The 24898-nt window shown below is 36.3% G+C and overlaps 1 protein-coding gene across 2 annotated transcripts in view; it reads left to right on the top strand.

The window, feature by feature from the left end:
• Positions 1-14547: 14547 nt before the first annotated feature.
• The window catches only part of CALCRL (calcitonin receptor like receptor), a 128201-nt gene continuing 117850 nt past the window's right edge, over positions 14548-24898 (top strand). For both annotated transcript variants that reach the window (XM_005889545.3, XM_070359349.1), the window contains exon 1: positions 14548-14778. The gene's annotated coding sequence lies outside the window, so the exon portion shown is untranslated. The remainder of the gene's footprint in view (positions 14779-24898) is intronic.

Below are 24898 nucleotides of genomic sequence, written 5' to 3'. Positions count from 1 at the left end.
CAGCCCTTCAGGCCCAACCTCTGAACTACTCTAATCACATAGCTGAAGTCTTGGCTAGAACACCACTTTTAAATTAAAAAGTAGTATTTATACCACTTTAAAAATACACAATGATTCATCTTACCAAAGAAAGAGAAATGTACAGACATTTAATTGTATAATGTAACAATAAGTTAGGACAATGAATATGGTCTCCTCATCACTTTTCTTAAAAATGAGAAAAATTTTGACTCACACAGTCAGAAAAAATCATGGATATTTTTTGTCAAAATTGAAAAAGTCAAAGGTATTTGACTTCAGTATTGATGGATTCCGGACCTCATGTTATCAAAACTCAGTCTCTCTTCACTTCTAATTCTGCTGCCCAACATTTTTTTTTGCTTTTATTTTCTAGCCTCAAAGATTTCAAGATGACTTCCAGAATTTAAGTCCCTTTAAGCTCAGAGTAAAGTTTTCTAGAAAAGTTTGAACTCTCTTACCTCAAAAAATTGAATTAAAATTCTGGCCTCAGGCATGACCAATGAAAGAAATAATTGATAAGCTAGACTTCATTAAAATTAAAAGATTCTGCTCTACAAAAGACAGTATCAACAGCTTAGAAGACAAGCTACAGCCTAGGAGAAAATGCAGAAACACGTTGGATAAAGGACTGCTATTGAAAATATACAAAAAACTCTTAAATCTCAAGAATAAGAAAACAATCCTATTAAAAATAGATCAAAGACCTTAACGGACATCTAAAAAAACCTATGGAGATGGCAAACAAGTTTATGAAAAGATGTTCCATGTCATATGTCATCATGGAAATGTAAATTAAGACAACAATGAGTTACTGTACACACTCATTAGGATGGTTAAAATAAGATGCATGATACCACCAAAATCTGGAAAAGATGTGATAAAGCAAGAGCAACTCATTCTTTGCTGCTAGGAATGCAAGACAATACAGCTACTTTGGAAGGCAGTTAGACAACTTCTTTTTATACTGCTCATGGGGTTCTCAAGGCAAAAATACTAACGTGGTTTGCCATTCCCTTCTCCAGATCAAATTGCCTACATCTGTTGGATCATAGAAAAAGCAAGAGTTACAGAAAAACCTCTACTTCTGCTTTATTGACTATGCCAAAATCTTTGACTGTGTTGATCATAACAAACTGTGAAAAATTTTCAAGAGATGGGAATATCAGACTACATTACCTGCCTCCTGAGGCATCTGTATGCAGTTCAAGAAGCAACAGTTAGAACTAGACATGAAACAATGAACTGGTTCCAAATTGGGAAAGGAGTACATGAGGGCTGTATATTGCCACCCTGCTTATTTAACTGACATGCAGAGCACATTATGCAAAATGCCAGGCTGGATGAAGCACAAGCTGTAATCAAGATTACTGGGAGAAACATTAATAACCCCAGATATGCAGATGACACCGCACTTATGGTAGAAAGCCATAAGAGGAAGAGGAACTGGAGAGCCTCTTGATGAAAGTGAAAGAGGAGAGTGAAAAAGTTGGCTTAAAACTCAACATTCAAAAAACTAAGATCATGACATCTGGTCCCATCACTTCATGGCAGATAGATGGAGAGACAATGGAAATAGTGAGAGACTTTATTTTCTTGGGCTCCAAAATCACTGCAGATGGTGACTGCAGCCATGAAATTAAAGGTGCTTGCTCCTTGGAAGCAACCTAGGCAGCATTTTAAAAAGCAGAGACATCACTTTGCCAAGTCCATCTAGTCAAAGGTCCATCTAGTCAAAGCTATGATGGTTTTTCTAGTAGTCATGTATGCATGTGAGAGTTGGACTATAAGGAAAGCTGAGCGCCAAAGAATTGATGCTTTTGAACTGTGGTGTTGGAGAAGACTCTTGAGAGTCCCTTAGATTGCAAGGAGATCCTAAAGGAAATCAGTCCTGGTTATTCATTGGAAGGACTGATGCTGATGCTGAAGCTCCAATACTTTGGCCACCTGATGTGAAGAACTGACTCACTTGAAAAGACCCTGATTCTGGGAAAGATTGAAGGCATGAAGAGAAAGGGACGACAGAGGATGAGGTGGTTGGATGGCATCACCAACTGAAAGGAAATGAGTTTGAGTAAGCTCCGGGAGTTGGTGATGGACAGGGAAGCCTGGTGTGCTGCTGTCCATGGGGTCACAAAGACTCAGACATGACTGAGTGACTAACACTTTCACTTTCAGAGATGAAAAGAAAATTCTAAAGGACAGGGGAAAATGTGAAGGAATAGGTCACATATAGATAAGTAGGAATAAAAAAGGTATTGTGCATCTCAATGACAAGAATGGAAGGAAGCCAGAATAAAGTTGGATGTGGAAGTCTGAGGGATGAGGAATCACTGTTTACTTTATTACATACATTTAGTGCTAACTGATCTTTCAGTTACATGCCTAGAGTGCTTTGCTGAAAAATAGAAGTTAATTAAAATGAACATAAAGTTGTTCAAGGTTTTCACTTTCCATCAGGGGCTGTGGGGAAATTTTCTGAATTGTGAACTAGGAAATATTGTTTCTTGTATTAAGACTGACACTGCCTCGTGGATGAATTTGTCATCTGATTTGTTTACCACACATAGACCCATCTTTAGAAACAGTGTTTTGGATTTGACTGCTTATAAGGATTCTTCTAGTTTGGCACTTTAGTATTTTATGAAAATGCTCTCTATTTAAAAGCTAAACAAATGTAAAGATATTCTGTGCTTAAAAAACAAAAGTCAAGATCGTCTAGGCTCTTCTCTTAGTAGTAACCACATCCCTTGTAAGGTAAAGAGATTATTTACATCCAGTCATCTGCTATACTTCTGCAAAGCTTGCCTTATTCAAACTGACTCCACCTGTTGCAGATTTCTTTTTCAGTGCCTTCTCAGTGCTAAGTCATGTCCAACTCTTTGCGACCCTAAGGGCTGTACCCTGCCAAGTTCCTCTGTCCATGGAATTTACTAGGCAAGAGTACTGAAGTGGGTAGCCATTCCCTTCTCCAGGGGATTTTCCCAAGCCAGGGATCAAACCTAGGTCTCCCGCATTGCAGGCAGATTCTTTACTGTCTGAACCACAAGAAAGTCCCAAGAATCTGGGAACAAGCTGCCATTTCCTCCTCCAAGGGATCTTCCAGGCCCAGGGATCAAGCCCGCGTCTCCTGTTCTTTACCACTGAGCCACCTGGGAAGCCCATGCAATGCCTGATTAGTCCCTAAACAACAAAAGGTCTTTATTTTTGTTTTATGAGAAGCTTCCAAAAGTACTATTTTACAAAATAAAGTGTTTCCCCAACAAAGTAGGGGCCCTACTTTGGAAGATTCTAAACGCCTTAATATATGACTTTCATTTATGCTAAAAAAATTTCTGAACCATCAATTTTTCCCCTCTTAAGATTGTATACAATCTAGAGAAAATAATGTATATCCTTCTGATTGATAGTGTTTGAGGCATTTTAAGTTCATAAAACATTTTGAAACAATTTTGGAAACACTTGTCTCTTTTAATAATCATTCTTAAAAGAGCTACCAAATTTAATGAAGAGTAAATTATTTCTAGTACCAAATATTTTATTTCAATCTACAGTTTATTCTAATAAGCTTTAAGAAAATCCCATTGGACCAAAGTTAACCATTCTTGTCAACATAACTTTTCATTTGCTCTTCTTACAATGAAGTAACATCAGCTAAGTCAGTTATGAACCTGGGTGTCTTTGGGATTTTAACCCATATTTGATCTGTATTTTCATAAAGAGTTTAATTTCAACTTGCTGACCTCTCTCTTAAGCTGCAGGTGCTCTCAAGTTACAAGCCAGAGGAAACTGCTACTTCCTTCTTAGTCAATTATTGGAATCAGAAAGCAAGAATTTTGACTTTCAAAAGTGAATTTAACATATTCCCCATTCTCAACAGAATGTTCTACAAAATTTATAAATCACTCTAGGGAGATTTCCAGAGAGTTTCAAAATGTGAACAGCTGTGAGCTACCTAAATGACCCATTTTGCCAAGAAGTTTCTACTCCAGAGATGAAGTAATAAACCGTTACCAGTTTTTACTTAAACTATCTGCCACTGTTCAATGAGAAAGTTTGTAGAGTTATAAAGCGATGTATATGTTAGGACAATTTTTATTTAATATTTTGCTTTTTCTCCTCCACAAGTGATACACATACATAATCACTTAATCAGGAAGAAAAATCTTTACAATCCATTAAATCCCACAGCTTCCCTTATCTATGTATTCTATGTGCAAAGTTGCTTCAGTTGTGTCCAACTCTGTGCAACCCCATGTGCTGTAGCTGCCAGGCTTCTCTGTCCATGGGATCCTCCAGGCAAGAATACTGGAGTGGGTTGCCTATGCCCTCCTCCAGAGGACCTTCTTGACTCAGGGGTTGAACCCATGTCTCTTATATCTCCTACATTAGCAGATGGGCTCTTTACGACTGGTGGCTCAGAGGTTAAAGCATCTGCCTGCAATGTGGGAGACCTGGGTTCGATCCCTGGGTCGGGAATTTCCCCTGGAGAAGGGCATAGGCAACCCACTCCAGTATTCTTGCCTGGAGAATCCCATGGATGGAGGAGTCTGGTGGGATACAGTCCAAGGGATCGCAAAGGGTCGGACACAACTGAGTGACTTCACTTCACTTCACTTCTTTACGACTAGCGCCACCTGGGAAGCCCATCTCTTATCTATACTGGCTGCCAATAAACTGCAGACATAAATGAGAAAATGCAAATATTATGCAAGAAAAACATGAAATACCAATCATATGCAATAATAATGAGTATAGGATTTGGATTCGAATCAATTTGGATTTGCACTCAATTAGCCTGACCTCCGGAGAGGGCAATGGCACCCCACTCCAGTACTCTTGCCTGGAAAATCCCATGGATGGAGGAGCCTGGTGGGCTGCAGTCCATGGGATCGCTAAGAGTCGGACAAGACTCAGCGACTTCACTTTCACTTTTCACTTTCCTGCATTGGAGAAGGAAATGGCAACCCACTCCAGTGTTCTTGCCTGGAGAATCCCAGGGACGGGGGAGCCTGGTGGGCTGCCGTCTAGGGGGTCGCACAGAGTCAGACACGACTGAAGCGACTTAGCAGCAGCAGCAGCAGCAGCCTGACCTCACTTTGCCAACAAAAGTCAAGGCTGTGGTTTTTCCAGTGGTCATGTATGGATGTGAGAGTTGGACTGTGAAAAAGCTGAGTGCCAAAGAATTGATGCTTTTGAACTGTGGTGTTGAAGAAGACTCTTGAGAGGCCCTTGGACTGCAAGGAGATCCAACCAGTCCATTCTGAAGGAGATCAGCCCTGGGATTTCTTTGGAAGGAATGATGCTAAAGCTGAAACTCCAGTACTTTGGCCACCTCATGCGAAGAGTTGACTCACTGGAAAAGACTCTGATGCTGGGAGGGATTGGGGGCAGGAGGAGAAGGGGACGACAGAAGATGAAATGGCTGGATGGCATCACTGACTCCATGGATGTGAGTCTGAGTGAACTTGGGAGTTGGTGATGGACAGGGAGGCCTGGCATGCTGCGATTCATGGGGTTGTAAAGAGTCGGACATGACTGAGCGACTGAACTGAACTGAGCCTGAGCCTTCTTTGTCTGTGAAACAATTACAAGGGTCAATGGGAGCACACATGCATCGTATAGTGCTTGCTACATTGTAAGGTTTGATATTACAACTTGTAGGATGGTTATTATTTCCAAGAGTTTTAGAATATAGTTTCAGTTCAGTTCAGTCACTCAGTTGTGTCCGACTCTTTGCAACCCCATGAATCGCAGCACGCCAGGCCTCCCTGTCCATCACCAACTCCCGGAGTTCACTCAAACTCACGTCCATCGAGTCAGTGATGCCATCCAGCCATCTCATCCTCTGTCGTCCCCTTCTCCTCCTGCCCCCAATCCCTCCCACCATCAGAGTCTTTTCCAGTGAGTCAACTCTTCGCATGAGGTGGCCAAAGTACTTTAAGCTGCAACAGTTATTCAAATAACAGACAATTAAAAGAGTAGGAAATTTTAGGTAATTTTTTTTTTTTACCAAAGCAACAACTTTATAAAATGGGATTACTATAAGTAATTTTACTGTTAACAATGTTAGTAGCAGAAAATTGTATATTTAAAAAAAATTTTTAAAGTTTAATTGTTTTTGAGATAACTGCCTAAGAGGTGCTAATAATATTTTTAATATGGAACATGGATAAAAGGGGTACAAACTAGTGAATGTTCTTTTAATTTTTCTAATGAATTTTTGTAAAACTCATCCTAAAATACTCAAATATATCTTATGTTGCTAAGAAATGTTGTTTAAAAAATGACGATCATTATTCCTTGTGTTATCCTTCCAAATATTCAGAAACTTATACTATATTATTCACATGTGAATAATATGGGAAATGTGTGCTCTGAATGGAAACCAGATTATGAATTGATCTGAATGGAAAAATAATCAACTTTCCTTTCTGAATGCTGTGCTGTTTTTCTATATTGCTAATACTCATTATTTAATATTTCTCACTTTGCCACACCTAACTGAAACTCTAGTAACCAGTATCATTTGACTTATAGTCCATATAATTTTATTCAAGAAATACCTGAAGTAGTTTGCCAGATTAAATATTTTGCTTATAATGTTGTGATGAAGGAGGACTGATTCCAAAACTAAACACCTTAATTTCCAAGTTCCAGTTCTCCCAATTTCCAGTTGTGACAACTTGCTAAGATTCTATTCTCTCATCTGAAATTAAAAATAAAATCTTATTCAGAGTTAAAGAAAATATCTAAAGCACATAGCATATTTCTGGGGAAATGCCAGTCATCAACAATATTACACTTCCTCAATTTATCCTGAAACAGAAGGAAGTTTCCAGAAGCGCTACTAAGTACTTACAGATACACTAATTAGTAACCATGCAAAGTTGAATTTGTTTTTATGCTTCTTTACAATTAACCCCCCAAAAGAGGGTCCTCCAACCATAGTATTTTTAATTTTCTGAATAGTGACATATAACCATGAGAATGCAAGTCAAGGACACCATATATAAGGAAACATAGTTAACACTGTGAACATTAACTTTGCAGAAAAGGCATAGAAACATTTCCCAGGGAAAGATTTTCATACTTGCTTACTTACGCCATCCCACCACCGCAGCCTCACCCAGACGCACAGAATAAAGCATAAAACTTGATTTGAGTGCATGACCCATTGCCAAAAGATTAAAATACAAATTCCTTATCACAGTCTATGTGATCCTACTTACAATGTCCTGATATACTTGGGTGGAATTCTCTTCTTGTTCACAGGTCTCTGGACTCTAGGAACTATTAAGGTCCTGCACCTGAACAGGTTTTGCTTACTTGTGCTAGTATTCCTAGTAAACTCTGCTTTGGTGCCCTTCCCCCAACCCACAATGAGCTGGTGCATTCATCTCCCTGTTGCTGGGAGAACTGGCTGCTAATAGCTCTCACCTGCATCATTGTCCCCAGCTGACAGTAGTTACTTCCCCTAGATATTATGCTCCCCAGAGTGGCTCATGCTGCTGCTGCTGCTAAGTCGCTTCAGTCGTGTCCGACTCTGTGCGACCCCCTAGACGGCAGCCCACCAGGCTCCCCCGTCCCTGGGATTCTCCAGGCAGGAACACTGGAGTGGGTTGCCATTTCCTTCTCCAATGCATGAAAGTGAAAAGTGAAAGCGAAGTCGCTCAGTCGTGCCCGACTCTTAGCAACCCCATGGACTACAGCCTGCCAGGCTCCTCCGTCCATGGGATTTTCCAGGCAAGAGTACTGGAGTAGGGTGCCATTGCCTTCTCTGAGAGTGGCTCATACAAGGACTGAAAAGAAGCTATGAAAGACAAACTCCTGTGCATCAAGAGAGGACAAATCTTACATGCAATTTACACTCCAAAGCCCTTGTCCTATGCATTAGGCCAAATCCAGATTTTACCTGAGACCACATGCTTGCTCACCTCATTCTTCTTCCAGTCCTGCTTCATTCCCTTCTTTAATGCTTTTCAGTAAGTTTGCGACCCCATGGACTGTAGCATACTAGGCTTCTCAGTCCATGGGATTTTCCAGGCAAGAGTACTGGAGTGGGTTGCCATTTCCTTCTCCATTTCAGTAAGTTATGGGAGCTCAAATCCCTCCCTCAAGATCTGTTCTTGGACCCTATGGAGAACAGACTCCTTTCTAATTTGTGGAATATCTCCTATTTCTTGAATTTTAGGTTCCAGAGTAATTATTACCTTCAGAAAACGCTCTTCTACAAAAAATATGTCCACCCTCTATCCCTCCATTCCTATCTACTCAGCCCTGGGTCTGTTTCAGTCATTGAACATACTGCCTTTTACCAATCTGAGTAGCTGAGCAATATGAATAAAAATAAGTGTTTTTCTATTAATAACTGTCTACCTGAAGATACAAAGTAAATTCTTGAGAGCAGAGACCATGTCCCTATTATCAAGTTTTGTACTCCCAGTATCTATCCAAATGCTGGGCACATAGCAGATGATCAGTTAATATGAAAATCAATTAGCATCCAAATGGATGGCTCTACTTCGGAAACTTTGCTTTCTGATGACATAACTGTTTAGAGAGATATACCTCAGGGGTAATTAATATGCTCCCAAACACTGTATCTCAAATGTCAGCTGAATTAAGCCAGAGTAGGTTTATAATCAATTAATTGCTGATGTTTTTTTCCTAACACGTAGTGGTAAAACAAAGATTTTTTATGTTTAAATATAGTGAGGTCCTTGTTTATCAAATGTGACACTTGTTACTCTGTTTTGAGATTTTGAAAATGTGATTTGTATTCCTGATCAGATAGGAGTTAATCCACTTTAACCTAGCCATAGGTTCAGAGCTGTCTAGCTTTAGATCATTTCAAATGTTTAAATATATATATATGTCACGTGTATGTGGTACGTACATTCATTGGAAGACAAAAGGTAGTGGGTCGTTTTAATTTGAAATATTTCATTTATATTGTTTCAACGTTTAATGATTCTTTTGCCTTTGCATCTAAATAGTGTATGAAGGACATATTCTTTTCACTGTATATAAAATGATACCTTAATTGTATAGTACACACTAAGTACCTACCCATTATAACTCTAGCCATCATGTGCATCAGAATGTTTTCTTAGGAATATTCCCTTGTTATTGAGATTTTGATTTCACGAAAAAAGCCAATAATAATTTCATTTTTTTTATTTCACTGACAGCAACTTTGGCAATTTGAGGATGCTTAACACTAGATGGCAGGATAAGACTGTAGATTCCCAACTCCTCAACACTATTAAAAAACAATACTTTCTCAAAGGTGCTAAGAATTCTTAGGCAAATACACTATATTCTTCTTTAATATATGCATTATATATAGTTCTGGGCTTCCCTGTTTATTCAGACGGTAAAGAATCTGCCTGCAATGCAGGAGACCTGGGTTCGATCCCTGGGTTGTGACGATCCCCTGGAGGAGGGCATGGCAACCCACTCCAGTATTCTTGCCTGGAAAATTCTATGGATGGAGGAGCCTCGTGGGCTACAGTCCATAGGGTGGCAAGAGCTGGACACGACTAAGTGACTAAGCACAGCACAACATATAGTTCTACATTCCTTTATATTTAAGAGTTTTCACTGTATATAATATAGTGATATTAAACATGAATAAATTATTGAAAAGAAAATATAACTTGCTAATAATTTTAGAAGTTATATAAATATGATAATAGCTGAATAAAATAATCTGTGCTGGGAAAACCTTCATTGTATTTGGCATTCTTAGAACTTGATTAAATTTTTAACCAAACTATAAAGATGTGATCTGTTAATCAAATGCTGCTTAGGTCAACATGAGTAAACACAAAGTTAAATAAATAATTTATTATTTTCACAATGAAGATTGATAGCAAATAAAGAGCATTTCAGAATAAACTCACAATAAATATCCAGTAATGAAAAGGGCATCTTTCTCAATGCCAACTAATGCTATCCTAGAAATAAAAACTATTTTAAACTCTTCTGGGAAAAGCCATTTCAGTTTCCCAGACAAATTACTCACTCTTAGTATTTTGTACCAGCAATATGGATAAGTATTGCTAGGGTGACTGTACATAATTTTTCATCCAAACCAGGACACTTTCAAGCATAAAATATAAACTGGAACTGCCCTAGAAAACTGGGGTATATGATCACCCTGATCAGGGAATTTCACCCTTAGGAAGTTCATTTTGTGAGCATTTATGAATTTGTTGTATTTTTTAATTAATTTTTAATTAGTCCATGACATAGCTCATTTGCTATTGTTAGCTCTTTTATCAACAGGCAGCCCTTTTAGAGGAGGAGAGGCTCAAACACTCAAAATCCTGAATTCCTTGCAAGATCCAAATCCATCAGAACTTCATAAGAATCAATGAAAAGAATAGGCAAGTTTTTAGCTAATTATAATTGATATGTTTGCCTTTGTTGGGAAAACACATTGTAAAATACTAAGAGAAATAGTATGTAATAAGCTGCTGCTGCTGCTGCTAAGTCACTTCAGTCGTGTCCGACTCTATGCGACCCCATAGACGGCAGCCCACCAGGCTGCCCCGTCCCTGGGATTCTCCAGGCAAGAACACTGGAGTGGGTTGCCATTTCCTTCTCCAATGTATAAGCTAGTTCAGTTCAGTTCAGTCGCTCAGTCGTGTCCGACTCTTTGTGACCCCATGAATCGCAGCAGCCAGGCCTCCCTGTCCATCACCAACTCCCGGAGTTCACTCAGACTCACGTCCATCGAGTCGGTGATGCAAAATAGTTTTAATTATACATATATGTATGGACCTGATGTCACGGTACTCACTTCAAATTTAAAGTTTTCTGCTCCTTTGAAATTTGTATTTATAGTAAATATTTTAAAAGCAACATTGATTTATTGATAACTTATGTGTACAGTTAGAATGAAATCAGCGCTTTGGTTTTAATAATGGAAAATAGCATATTCACTCTCAATGGCCCTGCCATCAGTCCTGGGTCCTTTAACTACCTGCAGTTCATTCAGCAATAAAATAAGTTGAAAAATGCTGAGCAACTTAGGTAAAATAATAGAAGGTCATGTCAACTTACTTCCCTATTAGGATTGCTTTTATTTTAAGTTTATAAAAATTGTGTGTTTCTCCTCAAATTATTGGTGCATTTTTAACAAAACATAGTATACATAATTGCTGATGCATAAATTATCTAACTGTAAGCAATGACTTTCAGACAATTGAGAACACAGAGGAATTATTAATTTACAACATAATACCTGAAAAACTTCATAGAAATAATTTTTAAAGTTCTTTCTTACACTCTTACCAGGGACAGTCTGTCCATAACACGTCTTGTTTAACAATGTTTTGTTTTGTTTTGTTGGGCAGAACTATGCTCCAAGGCAGTAGCCACACCATTTCAAAATAAGTGGTCAGTTCAAACCAAACCACATTTTTGGTCTAACATGACTAAGTGAGTAAAATAAAATAAACAGTAATCCAGAGATTTTTAGATAGCCTCTTCCTGAGTGTCAGTCAAAGTGCATTTCAAGTGGTAATTAGTACTCCTTACTCAAGGACCATTGCTCTTGTGAGCCTTCCATGGAACCAAAAATGTAAGCACAATCTCTCTTGTAGGATTCTGAAATGGACAAGCATGATTAATTACTATTATATATGCCATTCTTCACTGGATGTCATTCCTGAGTTCTATAGAAAACTTTATTGATAGTGCTCGGCATGGTTTCATCTAGACTATGTTGGTAGCATTAGCTGCTAATTGAAGAGAATACAGCACTTGATTCTTCATGTGCTACACAATCTGTGCTGTAAACAACTAGACAACAGAATACATCCTATTTTTTCTTAATTCCCCAACACAACTAGTACAGTATCTAGCTCAAAATATAGGTTTGATCACTAGAAATTAAATGATTGTAAGTGTCATTAAACATATGTTCTGGAAAAATATTTTATAAATAAATACAATGCATAGGGCTAAATTAATATATTGATTCATGTCTCACTGGCAAAGAATTACCTCATTGATTATTTAAATATCTTCATTTTGTTCTAGTGCATTTTTCCAAATATTTATGTCATGTTTCAGTGTGAAGATCCATATTTTCGCCTGTCCCTTCATACCCAGAGTGGCTCTCTGAAAGTCCTCTTGCCATTCAACTGGAATTTATAAAACAGCAACTCTGAAGAATTTGATTAAAAGTGTGCAGTTTATCTGTTATTTCTAAGTGAGGCTTTTAAATGATAATAAAAATTATCCAAGGGACATTATGGAGTATAAGCATGCCTGACCAATAATTTAAATATAAATGCTATGATCTCTATTAGCCTTCCTATTTCGTATAGAACTTGATGTAAACTAGAAGAGAAAGAGTAATAGTTTCAGTATTTTAGGACATAAATTTACAGCATAGATGTTTTTTCATTCACTAGAGTTTACTAGTGGGCAAATGAACAGTGAATCTTGAGGGAAAATAATTACCATCTGCAAACTTATTGGCAAAAGTTTTAGTTCTTCATAAGTTAAATTCAAAAACTATATATTGATCTCTTTCTAGGAGTCAGATGATAAACCAAGAATGAGTGTTGAGATGACATGCACAGTGATCACTGAGGCACATAATAAAGTCAAGTGTTTTATTTTGCTATGAATTTTAAGATGGGAACAGCAAGACAAATTTTGTCAAAGGCTGCACTAGAAAATATCAGAACCAGGACTGGAATTTCTTGTTTCTTGGTCTAATCCTAGTGCTTTTCCTGTCTTCTTAGTGGTTCCCTGAACAATGTATTCACTCCACAGCAGAATTCAGGAAAACTTTCTCCTGACAATATCCACGTCAGTATTCTGATTAAAGAACCACTGTTTGTGGAGTCAGTCATAGTCTGCAACTTGGACTATTTTTTATCACGGCCTGAAATAAATTACTCAAAATGCAGCCTCCCAAAGCAAAGCAAAACCAAGCCCTAACTGCAAATAATAATATTCTACAACCTTTCAACCTCTGGCTATTTTCTATCTCCCAATAACTAAATAGGCATGTTAGTTTCTTATAAGCTTTATAACTATAATTTGATAGAGATTAGTACATATCATATTTATATGTGTTTATTTTTACTGACCTTGATCCTATTGATCATAAAATCAGCAATTATGTAATAAGTTTCTTCTGCGGATCCAAGTAATAAAAATGTCAGCAGGAACATACTGTTTAAAAAACGTGAATCTTCTTTAATTTATATTGCCTGGTCTTTTGTTAATTCTACAAGGAATTTGAGCATCTCATTTTGTTCTGGAATTGCAGTAACATACCAATGTTTCAGTGCCTCTGATCTCAAATTTATTCAGAATTGAGAAATCATCATGATATCATCTCTATTTCTAAATGTTACCTAATTTGTTGATTGAAAATGTTAAAAATATAGGAATTTTAGATATTATTTGATACATCTCTTCTAGTTTACAGATGAGAAAATTGATATCCATACAAAGCAAGTGACTTTTAGTGCAGTTTAGGTTTCAGAAATTATAACTATTGTTGTATTTCACACATACTGTATTGTTTAAAAAAGTACATTTCACATTTAAAGCTTTCTTCCCTGATAACTTCCAATGATTTATTAAACACATTTTAGAATAAAATTACGTTTTGAGGTAAACCTTTTTGTAAAATGTAAAATTATGTTACATAATTTACCTTGTTTCAAAATTTATATGTATAAACTATCTGCATTTTTGTTAAGGTTATTTTGAGGTACAAGGTATTAATTACTTTTTTACTTCATAGGTGATAAGTCAAATATTTTAAAATATGTGCAAACATTTACATGTATAGGTGTTCTCAAGGTTACTTTCTCTAAAATATATATTCATATATACTGAAAAATAATTATATATGTATATCTATAGATACACAACACATACACACACAATGGTTCTGGTTGGAACATATTCCTATGTCATGAACAAAATTTTAAAAATGTTAAAAAAAAACCTGCAGGAAAGAGTTTCATCATTTAATGTGGAAAACTGATGAGGGAATAGCTCTGATTATCGAGGTCCAAATTAACAAGAATTAGATCACAGAACTAATTATGATGGAAAAATAGTTATTACTTTTCTGTGTTCCTCTATGAAGAAAGATATGTTACATTAAAACATTCCCTTGATGCTTTGTAAAGTATAATTCAACACACATACACACACACACTCCCTAACTCCTTTAATTCTTTGAGCAGAATACTATATTCAGATTTCCTTCAAACCATAGGCAGCTCTGTTTGACAAGTTCTAACAGAACTCAGTCAAGGTGAAATCCAGCCAGCTTTTGCTGCTAACAATGTGTTCATACAGCATATGATGTGTGTCTGTTCAGGCTGCTTCTTGCTCCTGTCTCAGAATAAAAAAGGAGTACTGCTTTCCTGGGGTATGCCATTTGAGAAAGAAAGTAACCTAACACTAACTGCAGGCGGGGTCAGAGTGATGTAACAGGAAGCTCTGATGTTTCCCTTCTGCTGCTGAGCACATACAATGTGACAACTCTTCCAGTCCACTCAGAACAACAGTCTCTCCAGCAGAGTGTCACCTCCTGCCTTAGGATCACCAAGCTCTGCTAACTGGACCTCACTCTGCCTCCAGGATCATATTGCAAGGCTTTCACCCTTCCCCACCTTGCCTGGGGGTACATTTCCTCTGCGGAATCTCAGAAAATCAAATTCCATCCTAAGAATAGTTCACCAAGAATTTCCTTAGGAGCTGTTCTGGGTAAGTGCATTATTCAAAATAAATATATTTATTCAGAGTAGTATTCTCAAGTCGTTTGACAATGTTTTTACTACAGAACTCAGCTAGTGACATTGAAATTATGTTTAAACAATTTTCATTTACTTCATGTGTTAGAAAAACGACAGTATATCTCCCCAAGATGTACACAATACCTGTTACTACTAGATAATATTATGTACAGTGCTATTCTAGAAAATAAATTTGGGAAGTAATAAAACATCTAAATGGATTTAAAGGCATACTTCTGAACAAATATCTTAATCAGGGAACAATGCCTTTTAAAATTAGCTCTACTATTAGCTAAGCTTAAATTTTGACAGCTGGAAAACATTTTTCCCCCACCAAGAGTCTTTAAACTTTCCATATAATCACTGTTTTAAAAAGGGGATGAGAGAATACTTATGGGGATCTTGGAGCCTCACTCACTCTGCTGTTAAACACAATGGAGAATCTAAGGAAAAGTAATAACTTTGGATTTATTATATTTGTCTTCTATTTGCCTTCTACCTCTATTTACACATACATCTCGAACTACTGAACTAATGGAATTTTCATTGTTCACTGTTGCCAGATGTGTTTAAACCTCTTTTATTAACCCTGAACTGTTTCCGCTGTGTTGGATCATGGGGTGGGCAACAGAGGAAAAAAAACAACTAGGGTTGAGAAAATGTTGGTATTTCTAATTTCAAAGCTTTTTATAGCTAAGGAGTAATAGAATGTGTTGCTTCCAATTGTCTGATAACCCTCTGCAAGCTTTTTTGGGAGGGTGTGATATTGAGATAACAAAGAAAATAGCAAAGATTTCCCAATTGGGTATATCAGATTGTTAAAGAGAAATTAAAGTGTGTTTTAAAAAAAATAATTTCTAGGATAGAACTTACTGAAATGTCGAGATGAAACATCTGTTAATGCTTCTTTCAACAGTACAGACAATTGGACAGTTTAAGAAACGAGTGTCTACTTTATAAGATGTTTGTATAGAGACATGACAAATTTATTGCTGAGGAAAATTAGATGTCAGATTTGGGTTCAAATTATATTGATTGACGTAATTTTAGTATATTTTCATACCCAAATGAAATGATAAATCTGCAAAATGTCTTTCCATGGAGAAATTCTGTACTTAATCATCCATATCAGGCACATTAACAGTGGACCACCAACTCATTCTGAGTAATTCCTTTATAAGTTTCTACTCAATTCTTCCATATATTTCTCCAAATAATGGAAACTTCAATTAAGTCTTGTTTTTGTGATTCTTTAAAAAATATTATGACTGGTTTCCTATCTCCTGTCATTCATTAATTGTACTAAGTTCTCTGACACATTTGTGGAAATGGATATTGTTTTTGAATGTAACTTTGTAAATAGCCATTAGATAATTAGGGGAGGAAATGGAAAGAACACATTAAATGCCTAACCCAATGTCATGGGATAGTAACAAAACCTAAAAATAGCAGTTCTTTTAGTTTATTTTCTTAGAAGGAGGTGTTACATAAAATTAATATCATATTTTATAATAAGAAACTTCCTCAAATTCTATAATCTCTAATTGCTAACCAAAACCCCATAATTTTCTTGAATAGCTTATTTTTGGTAACAATTATAATGATTTATAATTTTTATTTTCAAATAATAGTGTGGAATATTCAGGAATGAATATTGTGGATCTTTTGGCAAAGGCTTATTATTTGAGAAAATCATTGAAAATTTGAAATAAGAATTCATGTTATTATATTCTACAGTTTGCTTTCTTTCATTGTAAAGAAATATCAGAGCACTGACACATGCTTTCAGCCATAAAGAATTAATTTATTTTTCTGGATGATATTACCCTATTAGATCATAAAATGAACGCACAGAATCTAATGCCAGTTCTAAATATGTAAGATAAAATATAGAGTTGAGAAATTACATGGGTAATGTGAGCTAAAATATGTTTTACCTGCAATATTTGGGTGTCTTTAAGAATATGCTTTTGGTTATTGCTACAAGTCTCCATCTTGACACATGCCAAAATATAATTTTGTTAGATAAAATATGTAAACTTCTAGAATACATAAGATCTTTCATTCACTTTGAAAAAAAATGAATCACAAAATATTAAAAAGAAATCAGACTTGGGTCTGTAATTTTAAGACTATGCTAAATGAATGGCCAAGGTGTATGTAATTTTCTCATTGGTGATGCCTAGGATATAGTGAACTTTAAATTGAGTCAACACGTATGAGAACCTTTAGATTCACTTGTACATATTTTATCATTCTTTTATGCATAACAGATATTTACTTCAGTAAAAAATTCAAATAATATCAGAACAAGAAGTTTACCTTATAAGCTCTATGTTAGCATGGAAAAATTATTTGATAAACATGTAAAATCTAATCAAAATTCAGTTAATAGTATTATTACATATTTCTATTTTAGATCATATCTGAAACAATTATAACAATATTTTTTCCAACCTTTACCTCCATAGTTAAAATTTGAGAGTTACTTAATTTTTAAGACTTGCCTTAGTGATTGCTATAGAACAATTAACAAAATAAAGATCAAGATATGCATTTACTATACAAAACTTGTTTATGTATGACATTGAACACAACTTGAAAAACAGAATTCTGTTTTTAGAGATACCATGATAATGGTCAACATTTCAGAAAACAAATATATTTAAAGAACATTATTTGAAGTCATTGGTTTCATTCCTTATCTTTGTTTACGATTCAGAGAAGCTTTTAACCCATAAACATGAGATATATCATTGCAGTGGTGTTAAAGACAGACACTTAGAGAGTCAGACTTGTAGCATCTGTTAGTTCTTGACTTAATCAGACTTTCAGAGAATGAACTTAAGATGGAAAGTCAATATATACTTGTTTAAAAGATTTGCCTGTGTTTGGTTTTGATGTCTAGGGATGCACTATATAAATGTCTATAATTTCTTAGGAAATCTTTCTTTTTCTACCAAATTACTACTACCATGTTGCTGTTGCACTATTAAATTTAAGAAATTCTCTCATATAATACCAGAAAATGCTCTGATGCAGTTAAATAGAAAATAAAAGTTTACCAGAGACACAGGATCTGCATACTAATGCGATATCTCACACACTTTCCCATTTATTCACATGGACAATCATGCCTCCCAAATTCTTTCATCAACCCATAGTTATGCAACTCAAAGTAACTGGATAGTTTTCATACCTTAATTTTAGTTTATCTACTTATAAGTTGGTATATAATTTTGAAGCTATATAGACTTAACTAGTATAAAATTGCATAATATAGAATACATTTAATTGTAAAATTTGAATTTTACAATTTTACAAATTTTACAAATTTGTAAATATTGATCTAGTGTGATTTAAGGAAAAAGAACATATGATTAGATATATGATAATTAAATCAACAAAACCCATTTAAATAATAAGATATTCTTTTATACATACTATTGTCATTCCAGCTTAAACAGCTTAAACTTTCCATCCTCAATAAATCCAGATTATTATCTTTTCATATCTAATTTGAATTACAATATTGTTCATTAAATTAGATTAAATTAAGTAATCTGTATTTTTCATATTTGAGTTAACTTAAAATCAAATTAGTTTTTAACTTTAATGTTATTTACAAAAAATGAATAAATGGATTTTAAAGACCCAATAAAAGTCTTTTTAATATTAAAAAATAAAATGGAATCATTGTCTGTGACAGAGTTAGGTTCTATGATTATTAGGTTACTGGTATTATTATCAGATAAGTTGCAAATACTTTACCAGAACATATTTCTTCCTTTTTTTCCCTTAAATTTCTTTACTTAAAAAAGACAGTATCATGCAAAACTAACACAATATATAATTGCTTGCAAAAATGGTCAAAGGGGTGTATTTTTTTAAATACAAATCAAGTTTTAATCTTTTTCTTCCTTCATGGTTTAATTAAATGTATCATATGCTTTCTCCCTTACAACCAATTACTAGGACAAAAACTCAACCCAATCTAAATCTAAATAAACAATTAACCAACCCAACCCTGTGGTATTAAGGTTTTATACCTTATTTCAGTTGTTGGATGGAGCCCAGTTTTCAGAGAAATCTTATCCTTCTTAACATGGAACATATTTTTTAAATAAAAAATGTTAATATGGCATAAACTTTTGTATAAATCTGTCATTATTTCTCTATTCCGACTTAGGTTAACTCAGGCCCGATTGTGCTTCTCAGAAACCATAGTCACGAGAACAAGTGGTATAGTGAAATAGCAGCTAGAAGGTTTACAAGGTGTCTGTCCCTCTCCTTCCGGCCGAGTCACTGGGGGGTCGTTAGCATATTCATGAGCACACAGACTTGCTTTATCAATGGAAACTAAGTTAATTTGTCTTAAATCCATGCACTGATTTGATACATTTTACAGATGAGTATTAGTTTGAACCCATAACCATTAGTTAACCTGACACCAATTATTATGCAGATATCTGTGCATGAACCTCCATTTTGCTTCCCTTCCAAGGATAATTTGAAGAGAAAATTGGAACTTCACTAAGTACTAGAGAAGAATAAATAATGTGATAGCAGAAAATAAGGAGGATTAAAACTCTGGGAAAAGAATGCCAGCAATACAAAATTGTTGATCTTTTTTTCCTCAATTGTGTTCATTTCAAATATGAGGCAAAATAGGAGATTTGTTTTTATTAGATAATGCGAACCTAACATTAGGGTAACAGGCTTAAATATTTTATTAATCAATTTACATATTTCTTTTAAAAATCATTTCAATGAAATTGTTTTGGTTTCAAACCTTTTTTTATGACATGACAGTAAACTTTATTAGCTAAGGCAAAAATATAACTTTTGTAGTTGTGCTTTAGAAATTTAGATATAGTTGTTGTTTGAAGCAATTCCCTGGAATGGAGTATGTTTTAGACCACAATCATATCATATTTAGTAAAGACATTGCTACATTCTAAATGTGTTAAACAAAATTTTATTAAAGTCTCAGTTAACTAAAATATCTTGGAATTGTAAGGTTTACTTGAGTAAATACATATATTTATTGTTAGGTTGCTTTGCTTTCTGATCCTTGACATTGTAAGATGAGGATGTGTTATTGAATGAAGTATGCATTGATGGATTTTGTTGTTGTTTAGTTGCTAAGTAGTGTCCAACTCTTGGAACTCATGGACTGTTGCTCACCAGGCTCCTTTGTCCATGGATTTCCCAGTCTAGAATACTGAAGTGGGTAGCCATGCCCTCCTCCAGGGAATCTTCGCAACTCAGGGATCCAAATGGAGTCTTCAGCATCAGCAGGCAGATTCTTTACTGCTGTGCCATAAGAGGAAGCCTTCGTTATTGGATGAATCTATCTTAATATTCCTACAGGAGAGTCTGCTTCCTCTGCTACAGCCTCCAACAGGGGGATCTGCCTTCCCTGCTACAGCATTCCCTCCCAAAGTCAGGAGAAGGTGACCTGTGCACACTGCACTCGTACAAGAGAACTCCATTTTAAAGGCTGGCTTGCTGCTACTGACTTAGCTAATTTCTTTGAGGGTTTGCTATGTGCCATAGACATTATTAATTACTAATGTATAACTCCTTTCATCTCAAAGCCCTAGCAAATATTATCCTTGTTTGCATGTACGAAACTCATAAACTAAAGCACAGAGCTCCTAAGTAATGTGCCCAAGGTCATATAGTTATCAAGTGGCAAAACAAGGCCTTGACTCATGTTCTGAACAACTCTGCTTCCCTTTCCAATTGGTGGCTGATACCATGTCATCCCTAGTGCAAAGGGATGCTGTTCCTCGAATCTTAGCTTAAGTGTAGTTAGTTAGTTAGCTCAGTCGCTCAGGGTTGTCCGACTCTTTTCAACCCCATGGACTGCAGCGTACCAGGCTTTCCTGTCCATCACCAACTCCTGGAGCTTATTCAAACTCATGTCCATTGAGTCTGTGATGCCATCCAACCATCTCATCCTCTGTCATCCCCTTCACTTCCCACCTTCAATCTTTCCCAGCTTCAGGGTCTTTTCCAGTGAGTCAGTTCTTTGCATCAGGTGGCCAAAGTATTGGGGTTTCAGATTCAGCATCAGTCCTTTCAATGAATATTCAGGGCTGAGTTCCTTTAGGATGGACTGGTTTGATCTCCTTATGGGCTAAGGGATTCTCAAGAGTCTTCTCCAACACCATTAAAAAGCTTCAATTCTTTGGTGCTCAGCTTTCTTTATAGTCCAAATCTCACATTCATATATGACTACTGGAAAAACCATAGCTTTGACTAGATGGACATTTGTTGGCAAAGGACTGTCTCTGCTTCTTAATATGCTGTCTAGGTTGGTCATAGCTTTTCTACCAAATAGCAAGCATCTTTCAAATTAATGCTGCAGTCACCATCTGCATTGATCTTGGAGCTCAAGGAAAGAAAGTCTCTCACTGTTTCCATTGTTTCCCCATCTATTTGCCATGAAGTGATAGGACCAGATGCCACCATCTTAGCTTTTTTAATTTTGATTTTAATCCATCTTTTACACTCTCCTCTTTCACTTTCATCAAGAAGCTCTTCAGTTCCTTTTCACTTTCTGACATAAGTTTGATGTCATCTGCACATCTGAGGTTATTGATAATTCTCCTGGCAATCTTAATTCCAGCTTCTGATTCATTCTCATGATGTACTCTACTTATAAGCTAAATAAGCAGGGTGACAATATACAGCCTTGAAGGACTCCTTTCCCAATGTGGAATCAGTCTATTTTTCCATGTCGAGTTCTAACTGTTGCTTGTTCACCTGCATATAGGTTTGTCAAGAGGCAGATCAGGTGGTCTGGTATTCCCATCTCTTTCAGAATTTTCCACAGTATTGTGATCCACACAGTCAAAGGCTTTGGCATAATCAATAAAGCAGAAATAGATGCTTTTCTGGAACTCTCTTGCTTTTTTGATGATTCAGTGAATGTTGGCAATTTGATTTCTGGTTCCTCTGCCTTTTCTAAAACCAGATTGAACATCTGGTAGTTCACGGTTCACGTATTGCTGAAGCCTGGCTTGGAGAATTTTGAGCATTACTTTACTAGCGTGTGAGATGAGTGCAATTGTGCGGTAGTTTGAGCATTCTTTGGCATTGCCTTTCTTTGGTATTGGAGTGAAAACTGGTCTTTTCCAGTCCTGTGGCCACTGCTGAGTTTTCCAAATTTGCTGACGTATTGAGTGCAGCACTTTCACAGCAGCATCTTTTAGGATTTGAAATACCTCAACTGGAATTCCATCACCTCCACTAGCTTTGTTCATAGAGATGCTTTCTAAGGCCCGCTTGACTTCACGTTCCAGGATTCCTGCCTCTAGGTGAGTGATCACACCATAGTGAATATCTGATTGTGAAGATCTTTTTTGCACAGTTCTGTGTATTCTTGCCACCTCTTCTTAATATTTTCTGCTTCTGTTAGGTCGATACCATTTCTGTCCTTTATTGAGCCCATCTTTGCATGTAATGTTCCCTTGCTATCTCTAATTTTCTTGAAGAGACCTCTAGTCTTTCCTTTTCATTTGTTTTCCTCTATTTCTTTGCGTTGATTGCTGAGGAAGGCTTTCTTATCTCTCCTTGCTATTCTCTGGAACTCTGCATTCAATGGGTATATCTTTCCTTTTCTCCTTTGCTTTTTGCGTCTCTTCTTTTCACCGCTATTTGTAAGGCCTCCTCAGACAGCCATTTTGCTTTTTGCCTTTCTTTTCCATGGGGATGGTCTTTATTCCTGTGTCCTGTACAAAGTCATAAACCTCCGTCCATAGTTCATCAGGTACTCTATCAGATCTAGTCCCTTAAATCTATTTCTTACTTCCATTGTATAATCATAAGGAATTTTATTTAGGTCATACATGAATGGTCTAGTGGTTTTCTTCACTTTCTTCAATTTCAGTCTGAATTTGGCAATAAGGAGTTCATGATCTGAGCCATAGTCAGCTTCCGGTCTTGGTTTTGCTGACTGTATAGAGCTTCTCCATCTTTGGCTGCAAAGAATATAATCGATCTGATTTCGGAGTTGACCATCTGGTCATTCCATGTGTAGAATCTTCCCTTGTGTTGTTGGAAGAGGGTATTTACTATAACCAGTACGTTCTCTTGGCAAAACTCTATTAGCCTTTGCCCTGCTTCATTCTGTACTCCATGGCCAAATTTGCCTGTTATTCCAGGTATTTCTTTACTTCCTACTTTCGCATTCCAGTCCCCTATAATGAAAAGGACATCTTTTTGGGGTGTTAGTTCTAAAAGGTTTTGTAGGTCTTCATAGAACCATTCAACTCAGCTTCTTCAGCATTACTGGTTGGGGCATAGACTTGGATTACCATGATATTGAATGGTTTGTCTTGGAAATGAACAGAGATAATTCTGTTATTTTTGAGATTGCATCCAAGTACTGCATTTCAGACTCTTTTGTTAACTATAATGGCTACTCCATTTCTTCTAAGGGATTCCTGCCCACCCTAGTAGATCTAATGGTCATCTGAGTTAAATTCACCCATTCCAGTCCATTTTAGTACACTGATTCCTAAAATGTCAGTGTTCACTCTTCTGTCTCCTGTTTGACCACTTCCAATTTGCCTTGATTCACGGACCTAATATTCCAGGTTCCTATGCAATATTGCTCTTAGCATCGGATCTTGCTTCTATCACCAGTCACATCCACAGCTGGAGTGTTGTTTTGGCTGTGGCTTTGTCTCTTCATTCTTCCTGGAGTTATTTCTCCACTGATCTCCCATAGCGTATTGGATACCTACCGGCCTAGGGAGTTCATCTTTCAGTGTCCTGTCTTTTTGCCTTTTCATGCTGTTCATGGGGTTCTCAAGGCAAGAATACGGAAGTAGTTTGCATTCCCTTCTCCACTGGACCATGTTTTGTCAGAACTCTCCATCATGACCTGTCCATCTTGGATGGCCCTACACGGCATGGCTCATAGTTTCATTGAGTTAGACAAGGCTAGGATCCATGTGATAAGTTGGTTAGATTTCTGTGATTGTGGTTTTCATTTTGTCTGCCCTCTAATGGAGAAGGATAAGAGACTTATGGAAGCTTCCTGATGGCAGAGACTGACTGAGGGGGAAACTGGGTCTTGTTCTGATGGGTGGGGCCATGCTCCATAAATCTTTAATCTTATTTTTTGTTGATGGGCAACAACTGTGTTCCCTCCCTGTTGTTTGTCCTGAGGCCAAACTATGGTGGAGGTAATGAAGATAATGAAGACCTTCTTAAAAAAATCCCATGCAAGCACTGCCACACTCAGTACCCCTGACCCTACAGCAGGCCAATGTCAACCCACATTAAGTGTAGAGTGCATTGAAATTCTTTCAAAACAGTGATGGAGTAAATAATCTTAGCTTTCCAGGTTACTCCATGAGTTGAATTTTTATGTTTTTTTTTTTTTTTTGCCACCTTTATCAGTTGCAAAAAAATAAAAAGCTATAATATCAGTTAAAATATGAGCCACATTACAGATGTGAAGTGTGATGGACTTTGGCTTTAGGTTACTCACGTATGAACCCAAACTTCACCACTACTTAATTCCCTTTTGTGTCAAATGGAAGTGATAATCACACTGCTTTATAAGGTTTTGTTAGGAATCCAATAAACAATTCATTGAAAATGTTTAGCACGGCCCTTGGCACTTAGTAGGTATTTAACACATTTTAGTACTCATCATAAATTTTCCGTGAACAAGAGGAAATAATTGAGGACATAACTTGTGTCTTTGCAAAAACTTATTTCAATCAACATACAGAGAGTTAGAATACAGCCCCTTCATAGGTCAGGGAGAGTGATCAAGAGTGATTTGTAATGTTTTTCGACTAATCACACTTTTGTAATCATATAATATATGCCAGAACCTAATAAAACTGACATTGCTAACCACCATTTCTACAAAGTTTGAGCACTTAAAAGGTATCTTCATGCTAATAATTTTAAATGTATATTATATAGAAATTATTGTTTTTTTCTTTCTTTTACATATGAAGTCCAATGAAGTAAACGGTTTTCCCAAAATCAAATGGCCATCATTGACAAAGCTCTGGTTTTTACGTATGTCTACTGTGATTCTGAATCCTAACTATTTT

Source organism: Bos mutus, chromosome 2 (genome assembly GCF_027580195.1).
Source record: "Bos mutus isolate GX-2022 chromosome 2, NWIPB_WYAK_1.1, whole genome shotgun sequence".
In the NCBI taxonomy this organism is placed as follows: Eukaryota; Metazoa; Chordata; class Mammalia; order Artiodactyla; family Bovidae; genus Bos; species Bos mutus.
Note: the sequence above shows the minus strand (reverse complement) of the source record. Positions and strands in the feature narration are given on the sequence as shown.